Source organism: Tribolium castaneum, chromosome 10, assembly GCF_031307605.1.
Source record: "Tribolium castaneum strain GA2 chromosome 10, icTriCast1.1, whole genome shotgun sequence".
Classification (NCBI taxonomy): domain Eukaryota; kingdom Metazoa; phylum Arthropoda; class Insecta; order Coleoptera; family Tenebrionidae; genus Tribolium; species Tribolium castaneum.
In genome coordinates, this window is record NC_087403.1 from 1,408,717 (window position 1) to 1,425,511 (window position 16,795).

The following is a 16,795-nucleotide window of genomic DNA, read 5'->3' on the forward strand; positions in this document are numbered from 1 at the left end:
AAATAATAAAATAAAAAAAAATTAAAAAAAGTTAACACCCCCCCTTAGAAATCGGTCAATTTTAAAGTGTCTCAAAATCAAATAAAACCGACTCTATCTTATAGATTTTGATGTGCTCTTTCCGATCTAAAAAAGCGTTTTCTCCTAGCTCTTTTAGTTTGGCCGTAATCGGCGTTTGAAAATTGAAAATTTTTTTGCGAGATATCGCCTTGAGTCCTATGCCATTTTGTAGAGTTTTTTATTCCGGTTATCCTCCATTTTTCCGTTTCTTGATAACTCTAATAGTTTCGCCGTAATTAGCGATTGAAAATTGAAAAAAAGTGAAAATGGAAACCTTTTTTTGCGTTTTTCTCGAAAACTGTAAGACTTAGAGCAACGAACAAAAAACCATCTGATAGCGCTTAATTTTCTCTATTTTTTCGATTAAACCCGGAGCCGCTCCGGGCAACGGTTCCGGCTACAGAGGCGATCAAAGTTTTTCACTAAAAAAATTCATAAAAAAAAAACTAAAAGTCGTAGAGCATTGCGGTTTGTTCGATTGAATTCTACGGCTCATTTTACATATTATATCAATTTTTCACAAGAATTAAAAATTTAAAATTTTTTGTTTAAATTTAGGGTAGCCATTTGTCATAGTGGAAAATTTTATCCAACAAAAAAATTCATAACTCGAAAACTAAAAGTCGTAGAGCAATGCGGTTTGTTCCATTGAATTCAGCGGCTCATTTTCTGTATTACACTAACATTTAACGAGATTTATAGTTATAACATTTTTTGCAAAAAATTAAGATAGATATTTCTTAAAGTGGAAAATTTTATTCCCTAAAAAAATTCATAAAAAAAAAACTAAAAGTCGTAGAGCATTGCGGTTTGTTCGATTGAATTCTACGGCTCATTTTACATATTATATCAATTTTTCACAAGAATTAAAAATTTAAAATTTTTTGCCTAAATTTAGGGTAGCCATTTGTCATAGTGGAAAATTTTATCCAACAAAAAAATTCATAACTCGAAAACTAAAAGTCGTAGAGCAATGCGGTTTGTTCCATTGAATTCAGCGGCTCATTTTCTGTATTACACTAACATTTAACGAGATTTATAGTTATAACATTTTTTGCAAAAAATTAAGATAGATATTTCTTAAAGTGGAAAATTTTATTCCCTAAAAAAATTCATAAAAAAAAAACTAAAAGTCGTAGAGCATTGCGGTTTGTTCGATTGAATTCTACGGCTCATTTTACATATTATATCAATTTTTCACAAGAATTAAAAATTTAAAATTTTTTGCCTAAATTTAGGGTAGCCATTTGTCATAGTGGAAAATTTTATCCAACAAAAAAATTCATAACTCGAAAACTAAAAGTCGTAGAGCAATGCGGTTTGTTCCATTGAATTCAGCGGCTCATTTTCTGTATTATGCCAACTTTTCACGAGATTTAAAATTTTCAATTTTTTTGCTAAAATTTTCTGAGTAATAATACACTTCCTTCAAAGAGGTGAAAAAATTTTTTTTATTTAAATCTCACTCCAGTAAATTTTTATGGACTTCTACATGTCTTAACAACCCACAAAAGTTGTTAAAAGTCCACAAAAAGTCCATATGTTCGATTTTTTGATGTTTGATTTTTTCAATTTTCGTCACAGTTTTTGTCGGTTTTGGGTACCCGGAACATTTCTCGAGCAATAGCTCCGGAACTATTAGAGATAACCCCATGAAGTGTATTATCGTTAGAAAGCTCTTTAAATTATCTATTTTTTTCAAAAAAGATTATTGTTCTCCGACTAATAGTTTTCGAGTAAACTGCTGTTAAATGCAAAAACTGGTAAAATTTTAAAAAATTCATAACTAAAAAACTATTGGGAATTTGGCAATTTTCTCGATGCCAATCGATTCCCCGGATCATTTTGCATAGGTATAGATCAAAACAGTTTCACTTTTTAGAATAGTTTAGCCGTAAATAATAAAATAAAAAAAAATTAAAAAAAGTTAACACCCCCCCTTAGAAATCGGTCAATTTTAAAGTGTCTCAAAATCAAATAAAACCGACTCTATCTTATAGATTTTGATGTGCTCTTTCCGATCTAAAAAAGCGTTTTCTCCTAGCTCTTTTAGTTTGGCCGTAATCGGCGTTTGAAAATTGAAAATTTTTTTGCGAGATATCGCCTTGAGTCCTATGCCATTTTGTAGAGTTTTTTATTCCGGTTATCCTCCATTTTTCCGTTTCTCGATAACTCTAATAGTTTCGCCGTAATTAGCGATTGAAAATTGAAAAAAAGTGAAAATGGAAACCTTTTTTTGCGTTTTTCTCGAAAACTGTAAGACTTAGAGCAACGAACAAAAAACCATCTGATAGCGCTTAATTTTCTCTATTTTTTCGATTAAACCCGGAGCCGCTCCGGGCAACGGTTCCGGCTACAGAGGCGATCAAAGTTTTTCACTAAAAAAATTCATAAAAAAAAAACTAAAAGTCGTAGAGCATTGCGGTTTGTTCGATTGAATTCTACGGCTCATTTTACATATTATATCAATTTTTCACAAAAATTAAAAATTTAAAATTTTTTGCCTAAATTTAGGGTAGCCATTTGTCGTAGTGGAAAATTTTATCCAACAAAAAAATTCATAACTCGAAAACTAAAAGTCGTAGAGCAATGCGGTTTGTTCCATTGAATTCAGCGGCTCATTTTCTGTATTATGCCAACTTTTTACGAGATTTAAAATTTTCAATTTTTTTGCTAAAATTTTCTGAGTAATAATACACTTCCTTCAAAGAGGTGAAAAAATTTTTTTTATTTAAATCTCACTCCAGTAAATTTTTATGGACTTCTACATGTCTTAACAACCCACAAAAGTTGTTAAAAGTCCACAAAAAGTCCATATGTTCGATTTTTTGATGTTTGATTTTTTCATTTTTCGTCACAGTTTTTGTCGGTTTTGGGTACCCGGAACATTTCTCGAGCAATAGCTCCGGAACTATTAGAGATAACCCCATGAAGTGTATTATCGTTAGAAAGCTCTTTCAATTATCTATTTTTTTCAAAAAAGATTATTGTTCTCCGACTAATAGTTTTTGAGTAAACTGCTGTTAAATGAAAAACTGGTAAAATTTTAAAAAATTCATAACTAAAAAACTATTGGGAATTTGGCAATTTTCTCGATGCCAATCGATTCCCCGGATCATTTTGCATAGGTATAGATCAAAACAGTTTCATTTTTTAGAATAGTTTAGCCGTAAATAATAAAATAAATAAAATTTTAAAAAGGTTAACACCCCCCCCTTAGAAATCGGTCAATTTTAAAGTGTCTCAAAATCAAATAAAACCGATTCTATCTTATAGATTTTGATGTGCTCTTTCCGATCTAAAAAAGCGTTTTCTCCTAGCTCTTTTAGTTTGGCCGTAATCGGCGTTTGAAAATTGAAAATTTTTTGCGAGATATCGCCTCAATTTTGTGAGTATTAATTTATTATTAATGTTAACTCGCTGCAAAAAATTGTTACTTCTTATGTCATTTTAAAATGTTGCTGATCAAAAAATTGCAAAAATGTCACTAGTTCTATTTTGAGACAAACTTTTAGCAGATTAAAAAATAACTTCACGATTTTTGGGAAACAATTCCACGGAATAAAGACAAACCAAGATTAGGAGACTAAATTTCTTTTTATTGCGAATGTTTCAAAGCCTTGTGGTGCAGACTGAACATGCGAGGATACCGAAACAAAATTTAGAAGTGATTCATTTAGGATGAAATAAACCGTGTTACAACACTATTGTAATGTTAATCCTTTTTAAATTACTGAAGAATTTAAGTATGACGCATTCGTTTCTACAGATCTGTCTTTGGAATGCAAAAAATATATTTCAATTTACTAACCGTAAACATTTAGTTTAGTTTAGATGCATTATAAGATGTAGTAGTGTATTTTTTTGGTAAGAATTTATTTTTTAAGTTAAGAATTAGTTAGCGTTTGGTTCCGTGGGGCGGCGATTGCAAGATGCGTTCTGTAATATCACAGTAATGAAAAGTCAATCTTGACGTTTTGGGCGTGGAGAGTGGGTTAGATAGGGCAATAAAGCGAAGCGGTAGGGCCGCATGCAATATGTTTAGCGGAATGAGACAGAGGAAAGTGGAGGAGTTCCGGCGGAGCTAGCCATTGGGCATCCCGTGTTCCGATTCCGGTGCAGCAGAAGTGCACACGTTACACGCTCGGCGACGCCGTTTCAAAGTTGATGAAAAATAACCGGACCGGAATTAACTAATAAATATTCGACGATATTGAATTAGCTTGATACGGGAACCACAGAGAGATCCAATTTAGAAATAATTCTCGGTTCACCAAATCCACCGCTAAACTTTCGCCGAAAGCAGCTAATCTAGCGCCGGAATTTGCGTTTCCGAGTTACGGAAAGTGAAACAACCTGTGCTGTTCCGGCACTCAACCTTTGCGACCTTCAGGCTTCAATCTCGGCCAACAATGGCCGGGGAATAATTTAATTGGGGGAATTATTGAAATTGTGACTGGTTGAGTTGAGCGCCTCTATGTGTACACATCAGATAGGGGACGTCACGGGACGTCAAACAACCTACGTCTATCTAAGGTTAACAAGAGGAAATCTCCGAAATGTATGCAAATGACGCGCGCCACTTAGTCGAGCGCTTCATGTTAATTTGTTGGTGTTATTACTGGATAAGATTGCTCAAACATGCTATTTGATAGTCCCCTTTAGGAAAACATCAGATAAGAGTCGTTCAATTCAACAGTGGCAGCGGAGCCCCCGCCGCCGTCGCGCCGTCTCGATATCGCCTCCAAAAACGGCGATTCTGCTCTAAATGAAATAGGTTTGTTGCAATGAGAACTTCTGCATTCAGCCGATAAGGTCGTTGCTACATAAAAACGCACCAGATTGATGATTTAGAGGTGAAAGCGTGCTCAACGACGAAAACTGATTCGACGAGATCTCCGAGATGCTTTACGGGTGACGAAAACGCCCCAAAGAATGCCCTGCAGCTCCAGCGCGGCCGTGTAATGAGCTGTCGACCGACCGACGCCTTCTTTTAAATCATTCCTTCATTTCAGTTTCCATTAATTCGTAATTTAAATTTACACCGAACTAGATTTAAATGAATACAAAGGTAGCCCGGCCTCAGCAACCCCGCCATTGTACAGCTTGCCCAAAATACCAAATATTTAGGGGACCGCCAAATCAGACGAAAAACGCATTAACTGTTCTCTTACTGTTGGAGCAGATAGCGCACACAATTGTCGCAATTTTAACTTATGACAGGTGTATCTCTTCATGTTAACTGTCTGGCAAACAATACATTAAATTACGTAAATCCGTCTATGTATGGTATATTCGCAATTATATCTCCATCGTAAACTTACTGGCAATGTTGTAAACTTATAACAAACTTGTTAATGTTGCTTTGTTCAAGTTCGTATTAAGAACGTACACATTGTCTTATAATTGACTGCCATAAATTTAGATGATCATAAAAACCGTATAACTGAGGCTTTAAACAGATTGCCTTATTCATGTATAATTAAGACATCGTTATTTTTCAAATAAATTCAAAAATACCGTAAAACCGAAGCTAAAAATATACTGCTGCTTAAAACCGATATGAGAGTATTAAAGGATTGTCTTCCACTCAAATTTTATTGTGCGCTTTGTATTTTTTACAAACAATATTTTAATCTTTCGCCATTTGCGACAGCATGCAGATACACTGCTACAAAACGTTTTATGTCTCGATCTATACATTGAACTGGAAAGGGATTAAATTCTTTATTGGCGGGAAGTTATTAGCATTTTTATGCGCTTTTTGCGTACATGTGGATGGTTAATTCGCCAACTCCGATTTGACTAATTTATCGAAATTTGGGGGAAGAAACGGGGAGCTTGTTGATTATTTATGTTCTGTTGACAGAGGAATAGGGTTGATTCGTTTACTTAATTGCGTAAATGAGAAAACAGGCGCTGCGTTGCGTTCGCCCAATCAATATTGTCCAAAAATTGGGGATTTTCTTGTTATCATCCCACCGGAGGCCAGGTGTTTTAATTAATTTAAAAAGAGCACGAAAACTAATTTATCAAGGTGCAGACGGAACTCAATTTACGGCAAAAAGGACAATGATGGATTAAAGGCAAAATGCGCTCGTTGCATCTATGAAATGGCTCGACAATTTCTAATTAGAGCGAAGAATTTTCACCCATGACAATTCAAAATCCTGATTGTGCCGGCTTTCAATCAACACCAACTCGCGTCAAACTTTTTAATTCTATTAAATGAATAGTTAATTAAAACCCCGTTTGAGTAAACTCCTAAAACCGACCATAACCATCATTTACTGGTGCTTATTTCACCGTCTCTTTACGGTCGCCAGGTGGAGCGCCTATAACTCTAACCCTATACAGTTGCGACACTTGAATTAGCAAAAAAGGGACGGTTTTTTGCTCGTTTAAAATTTTCCCTATCGTCAACCGTTTCTCAAATAAACTTGAAAAAATCACTGCAATTTTAACGCACCCGCTAGGAAAAAACTATAATTTACAGCGCCCGCATCGCTGTGAATAGCAAATTGGACTGTTTAAAATTTCTCGGAGATTAGCAAAAAATCCACGAGGTCTGACCAGAATTCGTATTCTTCTGTAAATAAATAAGAGCGGTTTAACAGACTGCGAACTCTATAAATAGGGGAGCATTAAAATGAGTTTTAGAGGCTCTTTAGACACCAAACGTGGTCGTGATGATGATAAATCAGGGCTACGAGAATATCGACAACACACTTATCGCTTGTTTTATTGCCATTTAGTATATTTTCGTTGGTTGTTCAAAAGTTGAGACACATTAGGATAAGATAACGACCGGCCATAAACATAAAAATTTTGGAGAAAATCACTTGCCTGGGGAATGATTAAAAAATGATTATTTTAGGTCATGTTAAGTTCTGTGGGCCTCTCGAGCTTGTTTATGCATCAAAAACTGCGCGCAAACTTATAAAAGAGCTCTCGAGACCACTTAAATTCGGATGTAATATGAGTGTATAGTTTAAAGAAAAGTTCCAGTTGTTCGAGGCTACTTCGTAACACAATTTCAGTTCTTGGGATTCAGTGTGTGAATATTGCGATAATTACACACGGTTCGTTCTTTCGGGGAAAAAAGAACACGATAAGCGCGACAAAGTAAACCTTTTACAATGACGTCCGGTTGATTATTTAGGACTGGTAGTTTAAAATGCGAACGGAAACCAAATAAGTACGTAATCTCAACGTGACAGTCCGACAAAACAAATACTGCCGGTTTCTGTTTGCGCCCCGCTCGTAAATACTGAAACGTTATTGAAACGGCGGAATTAAATTGAGATTTTGTACGATTGCTGTTCAACGGACGAACGGACATTCAATGTCGCGATGGCGCGTTTCAACCTTTAGATTGAAAGAAAATGAAGCAGCGCAAACCGTTCATAAAACGAAACGTTAAACACGAATTAAGACGAGTTTTATTGAAAATCCAGCGGCAAAAAATCGGAATTAACCAGAAAGACGTGTGGGAATGTGATGGAATCCATTTGTTGTTTATTAAACTTATGTTTAAAATTTAATTCTGATAATGGATTTGAGTTAGTTCCGCTGAAACCGAGAGCTGAATTCGGATTTCTCCTGTTTTGATTCGTACCTAGTGGAATCGTCTCTAAGTTCAGTGCTCTCCAATTAATACGTTTCGTCAAAATCCTGCGAACATTAAATATTTATGGAAATAAGCAGGAATGTAAATGCCGTCTTAGTGAATACTTGGAGTTGGTCGGAAAAGGGGCGCATCACAATTAATAATCTTGTCTTTAATTTTTTAATAGGAGCACTAATTGAAAAAAGCAACGCCGAAGGGAAACTAAGCAATTCATTTTCACGAATGAATAATGTTGTGTTAGAAAATTCGACCCAAATGGCTGTTTAAGTTGAGTATGTGCCAACGAAACGGATTTCGCTTGTTGAAAAACAAATGAAGATAACGGGTTTATTTTGGAAAATTTGTATTGTGTAATGCCAACGGCCACTGTCCCGTCTAATAATAACAGACAATGAGCGGTGCTTAACAAGAAGATGGGGCCAGAGTTGTCGCGAATTTTCATGTCGGACGTAAAATATGCAGTTGCTGTATTTATAATGTTGACATCATAAATTAGGCCTGGTGTAAATATAAAAAGCATGATATATGCTGGTCGTTTTGTAAACCGAAAGGCATAAATTACTTTGATTATAGTCCCGCGTTATTGTGGTTCACGAGCCGCCGCTGCGTTTGATACGAAAAGATGTTAAAAGTAGATGTAATGAGTGTATGGTGTGTCGTGTTAAATAATTTATTACTCGCGCCTTGACATTTTGTACCTTCATTTAAACACGGAGCACGGTGGCAGAGTGCGGATGATTTATCAAGTGGGCTGTGGACCGCCCATCGGACTATTCCTGGTTATGGTATGATGATGCTGACGGCTGGAAGTTCCATTATCATTTTCGGTACTCTAATGATTCGCGTCGTGGCGCACAGCGACTATATTCGACACGAGTCTAGAGCCGGCTGTGTATCTGATGCTCCTTTATTGGCTCCGGAAGACTCTCAAAATGCCATCAAGAGGCGCTGCGTATACAATCTGCCCATAATTAGAAAAAACCGACACTGCCAGCTGCTGAACAGGGAATAAACCTAATTTATCTCGAACGAAAATGTTCACCCCCAAGTCCAGCCGTCTAATCACACATAAACACAAGACGATTGATTCTCCCTAGTGATTAACACGCGCGCGAAAGCGCTCCGAGTCTGGATCCACCTCCCGCCCGTCGTATAATTGGTTGCCTACTTTCCAGGCGTTTTGTAATTGTGATTTGAGCGATGCTATCGCTAATAGAGTCGGTATCTTTATTAGAAATAAGTCATGTTGAATTTGAAATCGGTCGAGGCGCCCCACGAGACACAAAATAAACCGAGGCCGGTATATTTGAGCTTGGAACAATTGACGAAGATAACGAGAAAATCTACGCTTGGAGGGGGACAGATGAACGTCTCGCGGAAATATGAATCTTGCGTCGAACACAAAGTCAGATGGTAGAAAATCACGAACTCAACTCTCGGAAATACCGAACGATAAATACAACGCCCCTGAAAATCTCCCGGACTTTGCTTCGCATAAACGTTTTGTTTTGATAACAAAAGACCGATTCGGATGAAGCCTGTAATATGGGAGTAATAAATATAGGGTCGATTCAGTATATTTTAACAAACTAGCGCTTGTACAGAGCTCGAACAACAGCAAGACTCGGCAATTAATTTGATTGAGGGTGATATTTTAAAAATGGTGAAAAAATTCGAGCCATGTATTGAATCTCGGCATCGCTGCTTGGAGGTTTTTATCAGCGTATTAGCCGTTACAAAACCTCGTCCACAACACACGCTAACAATATTTACCGGGTAATTCCGAGAACGAGTGAAATTGTTTCATTTTAATGCCACGATTTCTGTTGACTTTGATGAATTACTGTTCACTTTACCTCCCCCCTTTCCACACGCAACAATTTCAATTGTAATAAAATCCTCTCCTACTTTCGCATTACCCAAACAAATTAAAACACCTCTTCATCCATTATCTAACCGTTCCGGCAGTTATCGCTTTATCATACATCCATTTCATTACACACAACGTTTTTCCAGCGGCAATCACGCAAACACAGCTTCTGTAAATACTCCTTACGAACGTTGTTTGTCTTACCTGGATCACAATTCGCAAGGCCTCCATTTATTTACAAATTACCTGCCTTCAAGTTTAACGTATCTGTTGACTCGCATCGCGCAGAAATGAATCTTGATTTAATAAACCCCATTCTACTATTCCAACAAATGATTCAATCCCCAAGGCGATTCCAAATTATTAACATCAAACAGCCCAATTAGAATTTCGGAATGATCTTTCATAAAATCACATTTCCACCTCACACAGACACCGGTTTTAATATCCACATGTAGCTTACTTTCCCGCTGTGTCACTTCCCTTTTCCAATTAGAACGCTGGAATTTTTCGTTTGAATGTAATCGTTTTCCGTATCAAAACGTGAAATGTTGTGTACGCCACTTTTGTTCTATTTGCCCGGCGCATCCACCAATTTGTAAATCCGTTGGAACGCTTGTCAGAAGTCGCGATTAAGTTTTTGTTACAAATTTTATATTTGATATTGTTGAAGGCCTTTACGCGACTTGATAGCTCCAACACAAATACTGCAGGTTTACATAGTTGCAGTCAACTTCCGTAATAGCGCAAACTTCAAATTTAAAATGTTGTTTTGCAGAAAAAACTAATCCATTTACCAAAGTTGCGAAAACCCCGATTTTCGCTCGTGTATGTTCTGCTGGCATAATTAAACATGTACTAAATAAATAGTAGAGCTCCGGCCCCAAATTTTAAAATGTATTTACTCAAATATATTAACTTGTAAATCAAAAGCACGGAATTTGTAAAATTTCCCGACTTTGTAATTAAGAGTCGTTAGCAGTAATTTGGCGTCATTTCCTGCGCAATCGGAAAAACTGGAGAAAATTATCGTTAATTAGACCCGGAAGGACTTTTTCCAAATAGTTGCGCCCTTTCAATTTCTAACAACCCTGTGTATATATGGAACAAAATTTGGTCGTAATAAAAGAAACTTGTTTTAAATTTTTTTCCAATGCATATCAAATAAACTCCTTTGTCTTTACAAAACATGAAATTGCTTTTCAGGCTCGCAAATGTTCTCATCACTTTTTGATTATTTGCAACATGGGGAGACGAAATAAAACTCAAAAGTGAAATTCTAAATTTGTTTAAAATATTTTCGTTAGGATAATGAAAATACAATTTTGTGTACAGTCAATAATTATTTCATACGTTTAGTTTATTGATGTTATAATTATTTTCGTCCTATTTAAACACCATAAATAATTACGGTTTATCAATTGCATTAAAACATACATGGAATGATGAGATAAATTTGTGATAATGGGATTAAAATAAATTTCTGAAATTTTTATTAATTAGGGGATGATTTGTGACGGCGTAGGTATTTCCACGAGTTGAGTGGAGTTAATTTGTCGCAAACCGATATAGGTTTATGAACCGCGTCTGTTTGCTCTTGAATCCAGCATCGAGAGTAATTTGAAATAACAAGAGAACGAAATAGGAGCGTATCCAAAACCGGTGTTCCCTATCCGGGCGTACGTGAATATTAATAAGGAGCTTTGGTATTGTTTCATGTTTGGTATAGCGCGAAAATCCGCAGATGCAGCAATGACAGCTGAATATTTCGGCATGCGATTGTAGTAGAGAAGATTGATTCAGAATCGATATCGTTCCTTGGAGACTCGCCGGAGTTAAAAAGGTGGAATATTAGCCAAGGGCTATTATCATATGACACATAACAAGAATCCCCTTTTAAAAGCCTGGGACACGAAACGCATTGCGAAAAGGGGGAATGGTTACGGGCTATTAGCTGCATCGGTTCCATAATTATTAAACAATTTGACGATAACACCGGGGGCATTTGGTGTAAGGTTTGGACATTCCTTGCGCTTCCCGTTCAGCTAATTGTTCCATCTTGCATCTCATATTCGCATAACGAACTAATTAACTCTGGCGGTTAATCGGTATTGAGTTACTTTAATTACGGGTAACAGGGACGTTCTATCAACAGCTGCGACAAGATGTCGCGATAGCAACACATTTTTCGAAGATTATCGACCCGGGTTCCAACACTCACACAAATAAAATTATTTACCTAATGAAAAACAAACTTTTAGCTGAGTCGAATCCCAAGCCACAAAGCTCATTATTTTTACCCTGAATATCAATTTTACACACTCTGAATGTCCGATTTAACCTCATCTTAGTTCTAATTTTAGAAATATCGATCAATATGTTCACTCCTAATTAACTAGTTCGTGTCTAACTATACAAATAGTACAAATAGTCCGCGCTGCATAATTACACTGCCAAAATTGCCAGTTATGTGTTTAGTCTATTGGGATACAATTTTTTTACAAAGCTCGCGTCATAACCACGCGCGATAAAAAATTATTATAAAGGGACTTTGTTTGATGGAACTCATAAAACCGTATTGAGTTTGTTCAGATTCTGAAATAGCATGGGAATGTAGGTTATCTGTTTACCGGAAAATGCAATAAATTATTGCTATGCCCAACAATTTTCGTACTTGTAGTTTTCATCGTTTTGACTACACTTATTCGCTGTCATATCATTCATCATGCTCGCACCGACATATAAATAATGGCCTATTTCTGCACGATTTTCAAAATTCTGACATTATGCCACTATATTATCCCGATCACGGAAATCACTAGCACTACTTTAAAGCGGATAATTCTCTCTATCACTACATATATCAGACAGAAATGAGGATTCCGAAGCTTTGCCATGAAAATCAATAGCGGATTCTGGGTATCTAAAGACCGGGTTTTAATGGAGAAAAATTTAACCGCAAAATGATGGCTCTCCCCGTAAGGTGGATCACACTCTATCAAAACCTTACAAAAAATACTTTTGTTCTGATGGTATTAAAAAAAACAAATCTGGTCATGTGCTAGTTTTTAAATAAATTATTGTTCAATTCTTGATCCGCTCTGTTGCTAATGTTTCTGATAAACAATGCGAAACGTGTTTGTTTCTAAGATATAGTTTGATAGTTGTCTCTATTTGCAACAAAAATGTGATTCAGGTAGTTAGCGGAAATTGTCTCTAGTTAGTAGATTATAATTGTGGTTCGTTTAAGCTCACTGTCTGAGTTTGTTCTCGTTGGTTGTGTAATGAATGCGTGGAGTGGCATTATCAAAACATTGAGAATGTAACTGAAAGTTGTGGAGTTTGAATTGCAATTTAAAAGTTAGTGGAAGTAAGTGTGTCCGTTCCGTCCGAGTTGATAAACTAAACTTAAATTTTTTGCATGGGTTAAAGTTTCAGCGTGACTGGGGAATGGGTTATTATTGATTGGTTAGTCGGTTTATCGGTTGTATAGTTAATGAAGAGCGTCGGATGCGTATTGGGGTAAGAATAAAGACTTGCGGTCCCGTGGGCTTTTGGATGGGTTGGCGGCGTTTTTGCTGTCGGCTCATTTATCGAATTAAAGAGGCGCCGCCAGTGTCCAAATGGGGTAGACGTCGTGGGGGATTAAATGAGCCGGGTCCCAGCAGCGGCCACCTGCGGCCAGAGCGGTTTTATAGCCCCACGCGCCCCACACCTGAGCTAGAGAACTAGTCTAGTTCGAGTTCGAGATGATTTCGTAAGTCAGCGCCTGCGTGCATCGTCATTCATATTGACATCCCGAGAGTATTGCGGTTGAGGAGAAGAGAAACGCTTCCAGAAGTGGTACAGTTAATCAATTTGTAAGCCGCATTTCCGACACCGGTCCATGCCAACAGGACATGCCGCACGTGTGCATTAATTACCTGCCGTTCGGCATTATCCTGCAGGACGTCCTCTTTCACTCCGATCGCTTCCAGATCGAATAGTTCGCAGTAATTAAAACACTCTAATTGTCCTCACCGAACGCTTTGTATAAATAGTTAGCGTTCTTCGCTTGCCCTCTTTAATTAAACGCCAAAATTAACTTTTTTCCCTTTGCAAAAATCAAGAATTTTAATCAAACTCATTTCCATAACACTTACCCCTCGATGCACGGCCATCTACAATTTCGTGCATGTACAATAAACTCGCAAAACTACACCAAAAATTTTCGCACATTAAACATTCTCTAAGAAACGGAGCTGCATGTCAACAACACACCCTTTCATCCCGTTATTATAAATTCTATCAAAGGCAATTGGGATTAAAGTAAGAAGCCTTCATGGAGCAAAGGCGAAACACAGCATCAAAAGATTTTTTATACCAGCCATGACTATGCTAGTGGTGATAATGCTTTACACTTTCTTCCACCCCTCCCACAAATTTTTCAAAACACGACACTACATCCTCATAATCGTGATTTATCGAAAATTGTAAATATCTGTTATTTCTTCTACATTTCCAAACAATGTGGTAATAAAATAAAATAATGAGCGAAACATGATCTGCTTCCACTGTAATGAGTTTGAATAATTAATACGGTAGTGCGATCACTTGAATATTTGGATAGTTTAGTGTTGCTTATTGAAAAATTAATTCGCAAAATGATAGTTTGAACTGATTTCTGCAAAGTTGTAAAAATGTGGGTTAGTTCGGCGCTTTTCCCCAATCGATGGCAGCATTTTTCATGACAATTCCTGCGAGGAAATACTATGCTAATTACCCCATTGTATTGCAACACTTTCACGACCTTTAAATTAATTTCCTATTCAACATTGTTTCCAACTCCTTAACACACATCATGCTAACGTCACTTCCTCGATATTTCACCCCGATTAATTCTTCACTTCATTCAAAATTCCAACAAAAATATGCGAGGCAAGAAACACTCAAACCGATTTACAAATGTCAGAAGCAGGTAATATTTGTGAAACAGAGCATTCAACGAAACGTACGATTTCAGAATCGAATAATTTCGTCGATTCTTGTATTCTTTTCTCTATTTCGCCGTCGGTGGACGCTTTCACCCTTAGATTAAAACTCAAACGCCAATGTATCACTGCAAATATTCACTCTAACCCAATCGAAATTACCCACCAATGTTTACTATACTCTATCAAACAATTACAACACAAACTGAAATTAATTTACAGCTTACAGGACAGTAAATAATATTAGAGTTTTATTTCGAGGTTCGAAGATAAACAGTGGTATTGATTTGGGAAAAGCTAAATATTTTATGTACATGAATAAAATAATTTGTTTCCGTAATTGGTTTTGCAATTAAAATTTGAATAACTGGCAGGCTGGTCAAATTTCGTGCTGTTGTTTTTTGTGCTGTTATTCTTAATATTCGTTTTGTAATCCGGTCGTTGGGCGTTAAAAAGTCCTTTCAAAGCGAATTGATCTCATGTGGGAGGCAATAAAGACTGTCAATATTCAGTGGTCTAGTGGTGCTTGTTACAGATTCGGCCGTTCGAACGTCAGGACTATGTGCACGAGCCGATAAAGTAATATTAATGAGTTTGGGCCCCTCGCGGTTCTATCTGACATTCAGCAGGCTGGCAAGTCTGTAATGCTGGATTTCCAGCGATACAATTTCGCACTTACCAACATCTGTTACTTGCATTTTAAAAAGCAAAGGGTTAATCAAGGGACGCGACAAAATGAAATAATTTCGAGGGGGGATTTTTTAATGTGCGATCACCTATATAAAGTTTCGATGGGATTAGGTGTAAATACAGCGGAAAATGGTTTGGGTGGTCCTCTTGTTTTAATCAAGTGCAATCCTCGCAGCAATCTGCTCAATTACTGTTTTAACCCTCGTGGGGCCAACTGAGCTAGTCGCTAAACCCATCAAGCCTTATTTTTCTAAAAACAACTTCGATACCCCTCAACATTCCGTTCTATTCTCTGCACATGGTGAACGGCACAAAGAGATATTTGTAAGTTTGAAACTAAACACGAAAAAACTTCCAAATACTGAGAGGAACAAGTGTTAATAAAGAAGCCCACATTTCAATTTGAAGTGATTAATACGTTTGATTTTTTAATGCCGGGAATAGTTTGGTTACACGAGTCGACAAATGTATGTTTGTTGCTTATTTTTAGCCGCCACAATGCGCAACGTGCGTATTTTAAGCTCGTCACCTTGGAGGGATATTTGCACCAGGCGCAAATGTCCCCCCGGACGTAAATCGGCACTTACCGGTCAGCGCAGCCGATGCGGAAAGTGTGTTGTTATCGTCAGGTGTTCGCAGTCACGCGGCGAGCTTACGAACTGTCTGAACAACGCGCTATCAGCGACTAAAAGCCGCTAGAGTCGGAGCGTTTGGGCGACCCCTGAGCGTCGGTGGCGGTCGGCGGTGGTCGGCGTCCCGCGCACTGCTCTAGCGCCGCCCGGCGCCTATTTGGACCCCCAAAAAAAGGCGACAAACTCATGTGCGTCTCGTTAAGGTCTCATTAACCTGGACTGCCCGACGACCACCCCTCCAAATTACCCGAAAGCCCCGATACCACCCAGAGAAAAGATAACGCGCATTCAAATACAAGAATTTCTTATCGCGTTTATGACGCTTTTAGAGAAGACGGAGCTAATAGCCAGGTAGAGAGAGCAGTTGGAGATATGACCGGATGTGAGAAGACTTTGTGACCGTCATGACAATGACGACGAGACGGGAGAATTAAGCGACGGACAGGCACGGACCGGCCCGGACGACATCACTCACCGGCTTCCGGGGATCACAGGCGGCACTATTTAACACCAACTGCTCCAAAAAGGGACCCTTCTCTCTTTCTTCCATTAAATATCGGAAGAGTATATTTTTCTTTACAGTAAATTCAGTGATGTATTAGAGGTTTTAAGTCAAATATTTCACTTCTTAAGAAAAATTTTGACTTTTTCTTCTTTTGTTTTTGTTGGCCCAAAACGAATAATCGCACAATCTTTGGCAAAGGCGTTAGAAATATGGTAATGTCTATGAATGGCAAAAAATTTGATACTTTTTTACCGCAAAGTTTTTTGCATTAAGTGAGTTTCTGACTCAAAAAATCCAAAATTGGCCAAAAATTATTTCAAAAACTAAGGTGAAGCGACTATTTTATTTGCATCTAAGGCGAAATTCCCTTCGGTGAGAAAGACCGGTTCTTAAACCAATTCACTGTTGTCTCATTTGTCCCAAAAATAAGTTATTGAC

At 37.4% G+C, this 16,795-nt stretch overlaps 1 protein-coding gene across 1 annotated transcript in view; it reads right to left on the reverse strand.

Moving 5' to 3' along the window:
* LOC655571 (chondroadherin) overlaps nucleotides 1-15,964 on the reverse strand; it is a 79,662-nt gene extending 63,698 nt beyond the window's left edge. Inside the window, exon 1 of the mRNA XM_064359580.1 lies at nucleotides 15,808-15,964. The gene's annotated coding sequence lies outside the window, so the exon portion shown is untranslated. The remainder of the gene's footprint in view (nucleotides 1-15,807) is intronic.
* Nucleotides 15,965-16,795: the final 831 nt, after the last annotated feature.